Source organism: Python bivittatus, unplaced genomic scaffold (genome assembly GCF_059951505.1).
Source record: "Python bivittatus isolate LINGU-HERP-01145 unplaced genomic scaffold, Pbiv_v1 ctg000020_np1212, whole genome shotgun sequence".
NCBI lineage: Eukaryota > Metazoa > Chordata > Lepidosauria > Squamata > Pythonidae > Python > Python bivittatus.
The window spans coordinates 73,373,530-73,388,400 of NW_028277030.1; the positions used below are offsets into that span (position 1 = coordinate 73,373,530).

The 14,871-nt window shown below is 40.7% G+C and overlaps 1 long non-coding RNA gene across 2 annotated transcripts in view; it reads right to left on the reverse strand.

Annotated features, from left to right (window-relative positions):
• LOC148217094 (uncharacterized) overlaps window positions 1–14,871 on the reverse strand; it is a 116,715-nt gene that overhangs the window by 84,474 nt on the left and 17,370 nt on the right. For both annotated transcript variants that reach the window (XR_015796326.1, XR_015796331.1), the window contains exon 2: window positions 10,138–10,244. This is a non-coding gene — a long non-coding RNA (uncharacterized LOC148217094). The remainder of the gene's footprint in view (window positions 1–10,137; window positions 10,245–14,871) is intronic.

The following is a 14,871-nucleotide window of genomic DNA, read 5'->3' on the forward strand; positions in this document are numbered from 1 at the left end:
CTGCTTTAAATTCCTTCAATAGTTCATCTGATAAAAGGATTGAAAGATACTGAGAGGTATAATGAATGGTATTAGTATGAACTAAATTTAGTTAGATTTCCTTTCCTTATCTTTTATCTTCTGGCTGCCTGATTGCTTTTGCTTACTATTTCTTACTCTTTCTCTGCGCTTGGTGCAACACTGCAAACCCTGAAGAAGAATAGCCTTATGGGCTATGGCACCCAGGGGCCAGACATTAGCCAAAACATACAGAAAAATTAGGTTTTCAACAGACACATGGCCTGCTCTACTTCATGGTCAGATCTCTGTTGTTTTGATATCATGACATTATCCGTCTTTGCCATCTGAGCAGATTTGTTTTAGATTCAGCTAAGGTGTACCTGAAACTGCTGAGAAGCTATTTTTGTTTGTTTGTTTTCTTGTTTGATTTTGAATTGCTACAGATCTGTGGAACTTGTGAGAAGGACATTTCCCCATTTGCAGAAATTCTTGCCACACCCCACTTGCTGGCTGCTGGGCGACAGCCACATTGTCACAGTCATAGAATTGACAGTTTAGAAGGGATCTTGGAGATCATCCAATCTATTCCTCTGCCCAGTGCAGGAATGCATTCTCTATAGGTAGCCATCTAGCTTCTTTTTAAATACTTCTGGTGAGGGAGAGTCCACCACCTGTCAGGTTAATCTGTTCCATTGTTGAACAGCTCTTCCCCATTGAAATTTTTCCTGGATGCCCAACTAAAATCCACTTCCTTGTCATATAAACCTGTTGTTTCTTGTTTGCTGGAACAGCTCTGAACAATTCTGCCTTATCCTCTACATGACATCCATTCAGAAACTTGAAGACATTTATTACATCTCTCTGTACTCTTCTCATCTCCAAGCTAAACACAGCCAATGTCTCAGGCTTCTTATCATCTTGGTTGCTTTCCTCTGAATAGCTTGTCAATGCTCTTCCAATTCATTAATGTCCCTCCTAGAATCTTGTCCACAAAAGAGGATGTATTATTGTAGGTGCATTCCGAGCAATTCAGAATAGAGAGGAATGATGACTTCTCTTGGTATTGATAGAGTACTTCTGTTGATACAATCTAGGATTGCATTTGCTTCCTTTTTTTTTTACAACTGCACCACACCGATGGCGGATGTTTATCTTATAATCCACCTAGACAGCTAAATTATTTGTGCATGTATTTCAGACCAATATAGTCCCTCCCCCCACCCATTCCTATACGCACACCTATGACCTTACATTTGTCCCTGTTGAAATTCAACTTGCTGGTTTCTGCCCATTGTTTCAGGATGATCAAGATCCTCCTGGTTCTTGATACTGTCCTATAAGGAGTTTGCTATCCTCCATATCTTTGTGTTATCTGCAAATTTGATAATCATATTTTCTAACTCATCTAAGTTATTTATAAATACATTGAATAGGGCCTAGAACAGAGCCCTGATTACGCTATTCAATGCTTCCTTCCAGTATGATACAGAGCCATTGATGTAGATTTGTTGGATATGATTTTTCAAGCAGCTCTGTATTCATTTGGTGGTATCATATTCCAGCCCACACTTTGCCATGTTCTCTACCATAAACTCACTGTCAAATGTTTTGCTGAATCAAGGTACAATATTACCATTTCAATCCCATGGTTAATTAAACCAATTACTCTTTCAAGAATGGAGATCAGGTTGGTTTGATATGACTTCACTTGAAAAACCTATGCTGGCCCTTGCCAAGCAATGCCTTCGTATCTAAATGTTCACAAATGGCTTAATAATTTGTTCCAGAGTTTTGCCTAGTATTACTGATCAATCTATAGTTTTCTGGGGCCTCTTTTCCCCTTTTTTGAAGATAGGAAAAACAGTAATAGGTCTTTCAGGGAGGAAAGTGTCTTGATGACTTTTCAGCTCTCCCTCAGTAATTGCTGAGGTTTTTAAAGCAGACACCCAGATAAATAAACACAAAGTGGACACGGATAATTTATTTACTTCCCTTTTATGTGCTCCAGGCCCTACAGCAGCTTGAGGCAGTACAGTGATTTTTGTTCCTTGTTTTCATTGCTTCAGAGTCAGCAGAAATAAAGATCACTTCAAGAGTCTTCCAATTACTTTTGAGGGTTCAGAAAGTGAAAATGGTGGTGATGTGATCCCACAGCCCATTTTCCTCATATTTGTATTGTTCAGAATTGGCAGCCTAAGTTGGTAACTTAAGTTCTGTAAAAATGAAACAGAGCAATTGGCTCCTGGCACAGCAAGAGAATTATTGGTACCATCCTCCCTGTTCCAAATTGCAGCACTGTTTCCCCATAAATATATTTGCCCTTGAGACATTATCCTCTTTAAGGCTGTTAAGAACAAGGACAGTTTACACTTTCTCTTTTTTCTTTTCCACTCTCTAATTCTTCTGCTCATTCAAAGATTGAGTGAACAGAGCTGAGAAAGGCTCTGTGTTTGTCATTTTTCTACCTGCATTACTCAACCACAGTACTAGCCACAGGAATGTGCCTGCTGGGGCCAATCAGGAAAATTATGCAAATGTACCTGGCTGATTTCCTCCTCTGTAGTACCATATACCTTTCTACCCAAGGTTTCCTCCTCATCAGACATTACTGCATGGAGCAGGAAGGATGTTCAGGAGAAATGTACTGCTTAATTCCAACTATTGTTTTGATCAGTTCCTCCAAATCAGTTAGCACTAGGTCTAATTATGGGAATATGGCACCATAGCCAAAAGCCATTTTGGATTTCTTTTTTCCATTTATCATCACAATCATCTTCTTACCTTTTTTGTGTCATTCTCTCCAAAGTGAGGGCAAGGAGACCACTGTTCCACGCGCACTAAGCAGAAGACAGAGTGGTCATGTCAACATGAGTGACTTTTTGCTTCTTGAGATGTGAATAGAGGTGTGTGCTTTGTTGTTTCCATGGGTAGTCAAGACTGAGAGAAGGAGCAAGCAGTAACACACTGGTCTTTCCAAAGGAATGGGTTGCTTTGTAAACCCTATATTGCTACACCATCCATAGGAAGTAGCCACCAGCAGGACTTAAGCCTGAGGTTGAAGCTTCTCTGACACTTCATTTTCTTGCAGTTGGGAAAAAAAATCTTTTCTTCAGTAAACAGCTCAGTTTGTGCTCTAATGGGAAGACCTAGACATTCAGAACATTTCTTCCTACCTGGAGGGAAGTTCTGCTGTGAAGTGAGTCCAATGGATTTGTCTTTTCAGGCTCTGAGGACAATACATTCCTCAATCCTCCAACTTCCTCTATGGATTTACAAGTCCCACCTATTCCATTTCTACCATCCCCAGAATTAATTTGTTAGACAGGCATTTTGATAGTGCAATAAATTGTTCTTCTGGAAGGGCTCTAAGTCAATCTTACTCCCCTCTCCCAGTAACTGCATTTGAAGGATCAGATGTAAAACACAAAACCATGTTGAAAAGCTGTACACTTCTCCTCCCTGCCGCCACCAGTTTGCTCTGATTACAAAGGCTTGTGTTGTACAGCAGATGTATAGACTGACCATTGCAGGGAGACGATACTAAAAGTTTTTATTTCATTTTGATAAAGGAGGGATGGTTCTGTCTTGCTGACTGCCCAGATATTTGGGAACAGCTTACCACCACACTGAGCATCCACATTGGCAGCAGCCACTTTAAGGTAGGACTGCCAGACATGAGCTGGAAAATTTCAGATAACTTCTAGATGGCAGCCAAGAGTATCTCTTTGCTGACATCTAGTGGCTGTCCAGATTTTTTCGACCCAGATCCGAGATCTCTGTTTTAACATCCAAACCTCTTTGGTGGGAAGGGTGGAGTATGAAGAAACAAGAAAAAAAAAACCATGCACTTTTTCAGATGGTGGGGAGGCACCTAACACAGTTGGGGGAAGGCAGAAATTGGTGGGTTGGTCCATCTGGGACCAAAAGGCAGCTCTGGGGAAACATAATGAGATATAGGGCTGATGATCATGACTGCACTGATAGATCACCCTCAAAGTGTTTGCTTGTTATTACCCATCCATTTAAGACACATCAATTCCATATTTGTACCAAATCCATTAAATATTTAGGTATGTGTATACCAAAAGATATAATTCAGTTAGTAGTATGTAATATAAACAAAATATAGAGAGAGGTTTCTTCAGATATTGATAGATGGGAGTCATTAAACCTCACCCTTTGGGGAAAGGTGAATGCTCTCAAAATGAATATTATTCCCAAATTAATTTATACTCTGAGAGGAATTCCAGTTCATATATCTTATTTAAACTGTAAATATTAGACTGTAAATATTATTCCAACTCTTTGTCAATGGTTTCTGTATGTTTCTTCATTTTCCTTGTATCTCTCCACTGGGTTGCTGCTCTACAGTAGAGAGAAGGGAGTCTAGACGAAGGGTCTTTGTTTTGCTCTCCCCAGATGCACACATGTCCAATCCACAGAAGTAACTTTACACATTGCCAGGAAACAGCAAAGATGGGAATCAGCTCATTTTTTACAATTACATGAGTTGGAATGACACCTACACATTCTAGAATTTCATTCTTCAACACATTCTTGTTCTAAAAAGCCCTGCAGGCATGCAAAAATTGTGGCTTTTGACACACCTTTGCCACCCTCACTGCCTCCCCTGCTGCCTCCCTGGCTTTTCCACCTGTCATTTCTCCATCTTACTCTATTTGTTCTTATTCCTTCATTCTGCAACCCATTACTTCATTCTCCATTGTATTTCCCATCCCATCCTTTGGCTTCCCTTCACATCTTTTCACCCACTGCACTCACTATAACCATGTCCCTTCACTCACTACCATATTCACCATGGTGTCCACTTGTTAAGATGACCAATAAGTTCTGGGTCTTTCTTTACTAGCCTATGACAATAGATTAGCTGTACCACCCAATAGTTTGATCAACTGTTTACTGTTGTGCACTAGTTGAAGTTTTTACACCATACTGAAGCCCAGAATTTTTATGAAATATCTGATAGAAATAGAGCTTAGAGATTACAAAAGAACAAATAGGGACGGCAGAATTATATAAATACGATGGGGGTCTAAAATACTTTGAGACTCCTTGCTCATAACCTAGTGTTGAGGAAACAGGGGCATTGGTGAGGGTGAGCATGACCATGTGATTGAAGCCCCACTCCTTTTATGTGGGTTGGGGGGCTTCAATCACAGAGACACTATAGTAACCTTTTTTATCCCCACCCCACTCTGGATGACCCTAAAAGAATAAATACATTTGATTTACCAAAGTAATTCTACTGTGTAGCCTGAAGCAGGAACTCTTTTGAATGGCATTACATTTTTATTTTTATTTTTTTTGCTATAAAGACGCCATCCAAGAACTGACAAAACATTTATTCTGTGCTATTATAACCACTGGAAAAAGATTGGGCTTTTACTGAAGGAATTAAAAGATCATTAATCTAGGGCTACCAGATCTAGCCTGGAAAAATGCTGGAAGACAGCAAAAAGAAATCTTTTTTTGTTTTTTAATTTCTCTGTTGCTATCTAGTGATTATCTGGATTTTTTTGCAACTCAGATTTATAGCCCTAATTAATACTATAACACAGATGGGGATCCTTCAAGAGACAAAGCAACGTGTCCAACTCAATGCATAACACAAGAGATTAGACTGAGATTCTGGGAGATTTACTTAAAATTTCAGTTTCATGCACAATAAAGTAATAAGCACTTTAATAGAATATAACTCAGATTAAATGTCCAAACTAAATGCTGGCAAATTCCCCTTCAGTATAACTGATCTGCCAATATTAACTGGCTATTGAACATTGAAACTTGCTGACTGTTGCATTAATCAATTAAAGTGAGTAAAGGAAACCACTGGTTCAGGTTTTGCATTGATTTAGTACTTTAGTTTAAAACCTATATAGTACAGCAAGTAAAAGGAAACTAATATAATGAAGAATTTTACTATAGGAGATCATCAAGAAATTCACTGTTCATTTCACTGTTGAAAACAATCCATCAGAAGAAAGGTGGCTTAAAATATGACTTACAGCATTGCATCTTATATTTTGGAAGTTATTCCTCGGCATGGATGATGAGAATTATAGTTGAACACTCAATGCTAATAAGGTGGAATGGCTGAATAGCCCTTCTGGCTCACCGTCATTTCATTTCCCTAAGGGAGAAGGGAAAAAAACTACAGAGGCCAAAGCACTTTGGAAAACATGGAAAAAGCCAACTGGATTTCTAATGCAGCAAAGATATACCCTTTCGCGGTGTCTGGAGGCTGTAGAGGCCTGGATGGGGGACAACAGGCTTCAACTGAACCCTGGTAAGATGGAGTGGCTGTGGGTACAGAGAGCCTCAAGATCTAGGAGTTTGGTTCTTGATGGGGTTACACTACCCCAGACAGACCCAGTGCATTATCTGGGGGTCCTCCTAAACTCACAACTCCTGTTGAAAAACCAGGTGGCAGTCGTGGCTAGGAGGGCCTTTGTGCAACTTTGTGTTGTGCATCAGTTACGCCCCTTCCTGGATTGGGAGGCTGTCCACAGGGTCATTCATGCCCTGGTCATCTCCCGCTTGGATTACTGTAATGTGCTCTACATGGGGCTACCCTTGAAAAGTATCCAGAAGCTACAGCTGGCACAAAATGCAGCTGCATGAACAGGGGGGCTCATATAACACCTCTGTTACATGAGATGCATTGGTTGCTGGTTTGCTTCCAGGTCCAATTCAAGGTGTTAGTTATCACCTTTAAAGCCCTTCATGGCACAGGACCAGGTTATCTGACGAGCTGTCGCGACCCCGTTATATCAGCCCACCCCACTCAGTCCAGCAGAAGGGGCATGTTGCAGACCCCACCAATCAAGGAACTTCGACTGGTGGGATCTAGGAAGAGGGCTTTTTCTGCCATGGCCCCTGCCCTGTGGAACAACTTACCACCCAAAGTGTGGTGTGCCCCACTCTCATGGCCTTCAGGAAGAGTGTGAAATCTTGGCTATACCAGATGGTCTGGGATCTGGATGGGGGCTCACACCATTGGAATTGGCTTGTGGGGTAATTGATTCCACCATCATCCATCATCTTGAATGTTTTTTATGTATATGGGTTTTTTTATATATATAGTTTGACTTTTTAATTAAATTAATGTGGATATTTATATTTTTAACTGTTTTTGGGTTTACTTTAATTGTGAGCCACACAGAGTCACCCTCTGGGGGAGATGGGTGGCATATAAATTAAATAAACAAATAAATAAATAAATAAATATAAATTGTCCACTGTCCTGGACGAAACCCAAAGCATCCAGGAGTACATCACTAACATGGCACCCAAAGATCAGCTGCTGAGAGAATGCCTGAGGCAGCAGCAGACATGGGAGGAAGTTCAAGTGGAGGAAGTGCCATGGCAAGACAAGCCCCTGCATGGGATGGACCATCGACAGATACCTGAGGTGGCTGACATTGGGAAATCCTATCAGTGGCTGGAAAGGGCTGGACTAAAAGACAGCACTGAGGCACTGATCATAGCAGTGCAAGAACAGGCACTAAGCACCAGATCCATAGAAACAGGGGTTTACCACACTGGACAGGACCCAAGGTGCAGACTGTGCAAAGAGGCCTCAGAGGCAGTCCAACACATAGTGGCAGGGTGTACGATGCAGGCAGGAACAGTATACACTGAACGGCACAACCAAGTAGCTGGCATTGTATACAGGAACATCTGCACAGTGTATGGGCTAGACCCTCCCAAGTCCAAATGGGAGATTTCACAGAAGGTCATGGAGAATAACAGGGCTAAGATCCTGTGAGACTTCCACATCCAGACAGACAGGCAGGTACTGGCCAGTCTACCAGACATCGTGGTAGCAGACAAGGTAGTAGAAGACAGCGGTAGTGATAGAAGTAGCAGTGCCAAGTGACAGCAACATCAGGAAGAAGGAGTATGAGAAGCTGGAGAAGTACCAAGGCCTGAAGGAGAAACTAGAGATGATGTGGAAAATAAAGGTCAGAGTGGTCCCACTGGTGGTAGAAGCACTCAGGGCTGTGACTCCTAAGCTGGGAGAGTGGCTCCAACAGATCCCAGGAACAACATCAGAGCTCTCTGTCCAGAAAAGTGCAGTGCTAGGAACAGCTAAGATACTACACAGAACCCTCAAACTCCCAGGCCTCTGGTAGAGGACCTGAGATTGAGGAAGACACATACCACCCACAGGGGTGAAAAGGGAATTTTATATATTTTTCTGGATCTCTTTCTTCACTGGAGATGACAGGATGCCTAAAACTTGAAGGTTTCTGGTTAATTTCTGATACAGACAAATAAGTCAATAAATAAAATGAGCTATCCTCACCCTCCAACCAATCTAAAATAACGACTCAGAAAGTTAAGTTCTTTGCTTTCAGCCCCTTCTTGATGACTACTAGTAAATATTCCCCTTCTCCAAACATAGCCTCAGTCGCAATGCAGTAGAGTTAAGGTAAACTACCTTGCCAGATTCTTCTGGTCTCTCTGATGAGCTTGCTGTTCTCTAGTGTGGAGCAGCATGAAATCTGGTAAAAGTGCACCTATCTTATCCCCATCCCATCTCCCATTAGGCTGTTGGTGCTGCCGATGCCTCCTGTCTAAGGACAAGTGTCCTTCAATATCTCAGCACGCGTCTCCTCTTATCTACAGGCCTCATGCTTTTGATGAATGGCGGAGGTGCGGGTTCTCCTATAAAATCAAAAGGCTTTGATTCTTCATGAAGTTGTTGATTAACTCATGGATTGTATTGCCATGGGAAACTATTCTCTAACTGTCAGTACTGAGAATTATAATAAATAGATATTGATGGCAGCTCAGGGACTTCTGTTAATCCAGTGTGAAATAGGATGCTGAGTTAGGTGCTCCCATCTAAATTCCTTATGTTCTGACTGGAACTTCAGTCTCTCTATATCTTTCTGTGCTTCTAGGTAAGCTCATAAGCACCACCATTACCTCTGATATAGCATAAGATGTCAGAGGATTCATAATTTGGACATTCCTCATACTCATTTTTGAGAATGCTAATCACTCCACACTGATTAAAATCATATGTATTTCCTGCTCTGAAAAATAGAATATATCTGAACTAGATCCAAATGGGCAATTGAACAAAACAATTGGAGACAAAGCAATGTTAATTCAAACCTTATTCCCCAAGTTATACCACCATTGTCTTTTCTTTTGGACTATTTGATACGGCTTTAATCAATATGTGATAGAAGGCTAAACTTAAAAAAAAAGTAATATTTCCCATTAGTCAAGATAAATTGAATCTAAGATTTAGAATTCCATTATTTCATCAAAGGCTATTTTTCATATGTACTGTACGTTGAAGGGGCCTGCTTTTTCAAAACTCCAAAGGAAAGATGCTCCTGGCTGATTCCATCAAATGGTATCATAGTATAGCAAAATTTACTCAGTCATGCATGTAAAGAAAATGTAGTAATAATCATATTGTGATGTGCTTTGGGTTTGGATCTAGCTCAGGTCATGAAGCAGAGCATTTTGGACAGATTGTCATATACCTGGGGTAGAGAAAGGAGGCCTGAAGGTACTTAATCTTATTTTGGGGCTCCCAAAGGTGCTGTTTCCAATTTGTTTCTAAGGAGCTCCATTGTGCTGTGATATGTGTGGCCCAACAGCCACACCAGAAAGAACAAGATAGAAAGTTTTTATTTATTTATTTAGATTTAACGCCACAGGGAAGAGGAAATGGGTATATTATATTCCATGACTGACAGGAATACTCTTAAAGCAGTTACTATTGGTCACTCCAATCAGGTATCATAATTGATGGGGCAATCTTGAGAACTGAGAGATTTTATTATTTTTTACTTTTTGCTCCAGATTACTGTTGCTTAGTGTCTCATCCTGAGAAGTTGGGTGTCAATCTTTTCTGAGTTGTACTGGCTAGATGATACGGTCTAACAACTGATTTGCTTTATGGGGGGAATCTTTAATCTCGGATAGCCAATTCTGTCACTTTGGGAAAGGGATGTTATCATTCCTTACAAAGACCTCTTTCTTTTACATAAAACACCACAGAAATTATTATCGCTGCAAATGTCATCACATTATGGAATGAAACAAGCAGAAAAGTTACAGATTTTGTTTTTTTTCTAAAAAACAACCAACCTTTGATTTTAAAATAATTCAAAACCCCTCCAACGTTTGTATGGTATTTGGCCATCTTTATAATCCTCATAATGGTCCAGCTTTCCTGAAAAATTCATCTTCTGGTGCTGAAAAACAAAAACAAATATGTTAATTTCTCATACTCAAGAGAGTGAGAAAACAGAACTTCATTTTTCCAGACTTCACTCTAAATCCAGGCATCAGTTCAGACTGGATTATCTCCAGAGGCAATCAGATTAAGACATTTTTTAGTACACCTGCACACCTGTGAAATATCTATGTACTTTCCACAGCATTTTATTATACCAGCTTCTTAGAACAAATGATCGCTATTGATCTGCCTCTTTGGATAAAGAACATGCATTCCTTAACTTTGTTCTATTCCTCATTAATAATTTATTACAAAAAAGTATACTCTGGAAAGATGAAGTGATGTACCCAGCTATAGATGGAGCAGAATCTATGCAGAATGAATGAAACTAAACTGGGAAGCTTTGTTAATGATGTGGGCTTTTTCAGCTCTTTAGAAAAGTAGACATGGTGTCTTGTTTCTATATCTCCATTAAATTCTGATAGTATACTAACAGGAACATTCTGCTACTGTCATGTAATCGCAGCATTTTAAGATCTCCATCGGCTACCAGTTTGGTTTGGGGTGCAGTTCAGGGGCTAGTAAAAATTCATAAAGTCCTACATTGTTTTGGGTCCAATTATCTGCAGAACCATTCACTCCAAAGCCTACTGGTAGGGAAATTATGCTAAGAGCTCCCAACCCGTATGATGGGGTGGGAGAAGATTCAGAAGCAAGCATTCTCTGTCATAGTGCCCTCCTGTGGAATCAGCTGCTCCCAGAAATAAGGTCAGTACTTTCATGCTTAATCTTTAGTGAAAACCTGGTTATTTAAGCAGGGATTTGGAACTTGAGATATGCAGGATACAGGTACCTATGAAGTATGAGGACACTGCTAATAATAATGTTGTTGCTGTATATACTCATGAATAAACTGAGAATTTTAAGTGCCAAAATACACTCCAAAAATTTGGGTTCGACTTATCTGCAGATGGGCTTATCCACAAGTATATATAGCAATACTTTTTTAAATACTCATACATCCCATTTATACTCACAGATAAGCCCATCTGCAGATAAGCTGACCCTCAAATTTTTAACCAAAGTACCATGAAAAATGGATAATCTGTGGATTACCCATGAATAAACCAATTGTGAAAATTAAAACATACAAAAGTTTTGTGAGTTGGCTTACCACAGGTGGCACTTTTTTAAAAGATTTTTTATCCTACCTTTATTATTTTTATAAATAACTCAAGGTGGCACACATACCTAATATTCCTTCCCTCTCCTATTTCCCCCACAACAACAACCCTGTGAGGTGAGTTGGGCTGAGAGAGAGTGACTGGACCAAAGTCACCCAGCTGGCTTTCATGCCTGATGTGAGATTAGAACTCATGGTCTTCTGGTTTCTAGCCTGGTGTCTTAAACACTAGACCAAACTAGCTCATTTTTCATGGTGTTTTGGTTAAAAATTTGAGGGTCATCTTATCCACAGATGGATTTATATCTGAGTATACACAGTACTGTGATTTTATTATGATGTCAGCCATTAATATTATACACATTGAATAGTTCATCCTATAGTGTTTTTATAAGATGTTTAAATTTGCTTTTTGATTGAAGTGACATAAAAGCACCTGAAATAAAGAAATAAACTAGCTAGCTATCAAGCTAATATGTGGGAAGAGAAAACCAGGGAGAAGATTTCATTGAAGATCCCAAGTATATCTTTCGACCCTGAACAGCTAAGTGAGGCTGTCAAGGTTCAGTTCCACTGCCTGGAGGCTGTGCAGGTCTGGATGGGGAAGAACCATCTCCTGATCAATCCTACCAAAACCGAGTCTTGTGGGTGTTCAGGCCACCTGGAAGTGGGAATATTTCATCTCTGGCCTTGGATGGGGTGGCCCTTCCAGAGTAGGGTGCAACTTGGGGGTCTTTCTGGACTCCCAGCTCCTGTTCAATCTCCTGGAAGCCCTTTGCACAGCACAGCTTCAGCTTCATTTTCCTAGATCTGGGGGGGGGGGGGGAGAGGAGAGCCTTCAGACAGTCACTCAAACCCTGATCATCTCACAAGTTGACTACCACAATGTGTTCTACATGGAACTGCTCTTGAAGACCACCCAGAAGCTTCAGTTGGTCCAGAATGCAGCAGCACATGCATTGATATGCCCATGTAACACCTCTGCTTCCTGAGCTTCACTGGTTGTCAGTTCGCTTCCAGTGCAATTCAAGGTGCTGATTATTACCTATAAAGTCCTACATGTCAGAGGGCCTAGTTCCTTGACTGACCTCCCATGGTATCTACCTGGCCAATTTGATTTGGCAGGGTCTGTGCATTCTGGGTTCCTTCAATTAAACCATGCCATCTATCAGGACATTGTAGCAGCACTTGCCCTCTGGAATGAGGTTCCCCGAGATCCAGATGGCCCCCAACCTTCTAGTGTCTCAAAGGACCTTGAAGATCTCTTCATCCAGGCCTTTGGTGAGGATAAATGAAAAGGGGTTTGGACTGTGTGATAGATCTATCTATCTATCTATCTATCTATCTATCTATCTATCTATCTATCTATCTATCAAATTTATCTGGCCACCCATCTCACGTGAAGTGACTCTGGGCAGCATACAATAAAATCTACAATTAAAACATTCTATAAAACCAATTAAAAACAATAAACATGGATAAAACAAAACCATAAGAGGGAGGATATTAAATATAATGCAGCCAAGGTGTGGGTTCCCTATTACCAGGGGATCCCCAGGCTTGCTGGAAAAAAAAACACATTTTGAGGGCTTTCTGGAAGGCCATAAGGGCTGGGGCCAATCTCACCTCAGGAGGGATGATGTTCCAGAGGGTGGGTGCCACAGCAGAAACGGCTCACCTCCTAGGTCCCATCAGATGGAACTCTTTCATGGATGGGACCCACAGCATGCCTCTCCTACCGGACCTGATGGGATGGGTAGATGTAATCGGGAAGAGGCGGGCCCTCAGGTAACCTGGCCCCATGCCAAAAATTACAGAAACTTTAAAACTATATTCAGAAGTGGAGGTGCTGACCGTACCTACCAATGCACTGAATCTAAAATCTCCATCATGAGACCAACTTTAAATTGCAGCTGTCATATCTGAAACATATGGCCTATTCTGGAGATATTTTCACTTTATCCCCATTTCTTACATTTTGGCTGATGAAGAGTTCCAAAGGGCCATTTTTCTTTCCTGAACCAATACCATTATCATTGGTGTGTGTGGGTGTGGGTGTGCGTGCGCACGCACCTGCATGTATGTGTTTTATGAGCAGTGATTCTTTAGTAAATGGGACAACCTTACTTCCCACCTCACAGTGTGAAAAGGAAGACAACTATCTGAAAGTATCTATTATAAGCCTTTTTGCTAGATCTGCGTCTCAAAAAAAGAAAAAAAAAGAAAAGTAATTCTTGTTTAAAGATAAAGAGGAAGATTTTAGGATCAGGATACCGGTAGTGTTTTCCTACTGAGGTACTCGGTATCAGCTAATCTGTCTTTATGACAGAGCATAGCTCACTGGTAGAATATTTGGTTGGAACTAGAAATTAACCTAACTATAACCACTGAAATCCCTTTTCAAAACTGTTGAACTTCTCAACAGTTCAGTATTTCTGGACTCTTGTCCCATAAGATTGGATGAAATTCCATTGTATATGTGCATGATGAGGTTTTAGGTTACTGCTTTGATCTGTACCTACAAATAGTAATAAGCGAAGGATTACTGGAGTAAAGGATTATATTACTGCCTTTATGGTAATCTGTTTCTTTCCTGACACAGGAGTTTACCTTCCCCAGTTTCTGCAAGCTTCCATGGCTACCCTGCTGGTTTGTAAATGAAAGATCAAGAACAGAAGGGAACTGGGTCACAGCCCAAAGGTCTGTCCTGAATTTTTAAATTAGCTGGTTCATCACTAGACAAAGCATCTACAGCTGCTTCTGCCTTTTCCTCCATGGTCCTCTTAATTCTAATTCATGCTCTTCCTGCTCTCAAAAACACCAAGACTTTTGCTTGGTATCAGCAAGTGGAAGAGGAGATTGGTGGCACCAGTGTGAGGATCACCTGCAGAGGAAAACGTGGCTTCTTTGGCTCCTAGTATATAATGGAATTTAAGGGCATATTTGCCCACTGAGGACATTTTACAGCTGTTCCTTGCAGTGTTGAAAGGAGTTTAACTGAAGTGTCTTTTTTCTCAGAGAAACATTCGTGCCGTACATGCATGTTGATTCCTGTTACAGAAATCGAGCTGAAACATTAGCTGCCAGATCTCAGCACAATCCTTTGCCATCTCAGCAAGCTCATCTTAGTAAATATTGTGATCTCAGTAAATAAATACTGAAGCACAGCTGGTATTGGCAAGATATCATAGCTAAGGTGCTGCAGGTCTCTTTTTGCCCGTGGGCGTTGCTAATTATTCTCAGAACAGAGGTAGTAGCAAATGCATGGATAAAGTCTTTAGGCTACTTAAAAAAATACAAGGGAAATAAATGAAGTGGGTGGGAGAAGACTGTTTACCTGCATTTTGGCAAAGGCATCCACTGCAGAAAGAAAGCAGGTTTACATAATTCAGGAAGGGTTTGTCAGTAAAAGGAGCGACAAAACTGAGAAGACCTTCTGCAGAGAACATTAAACAGGAAT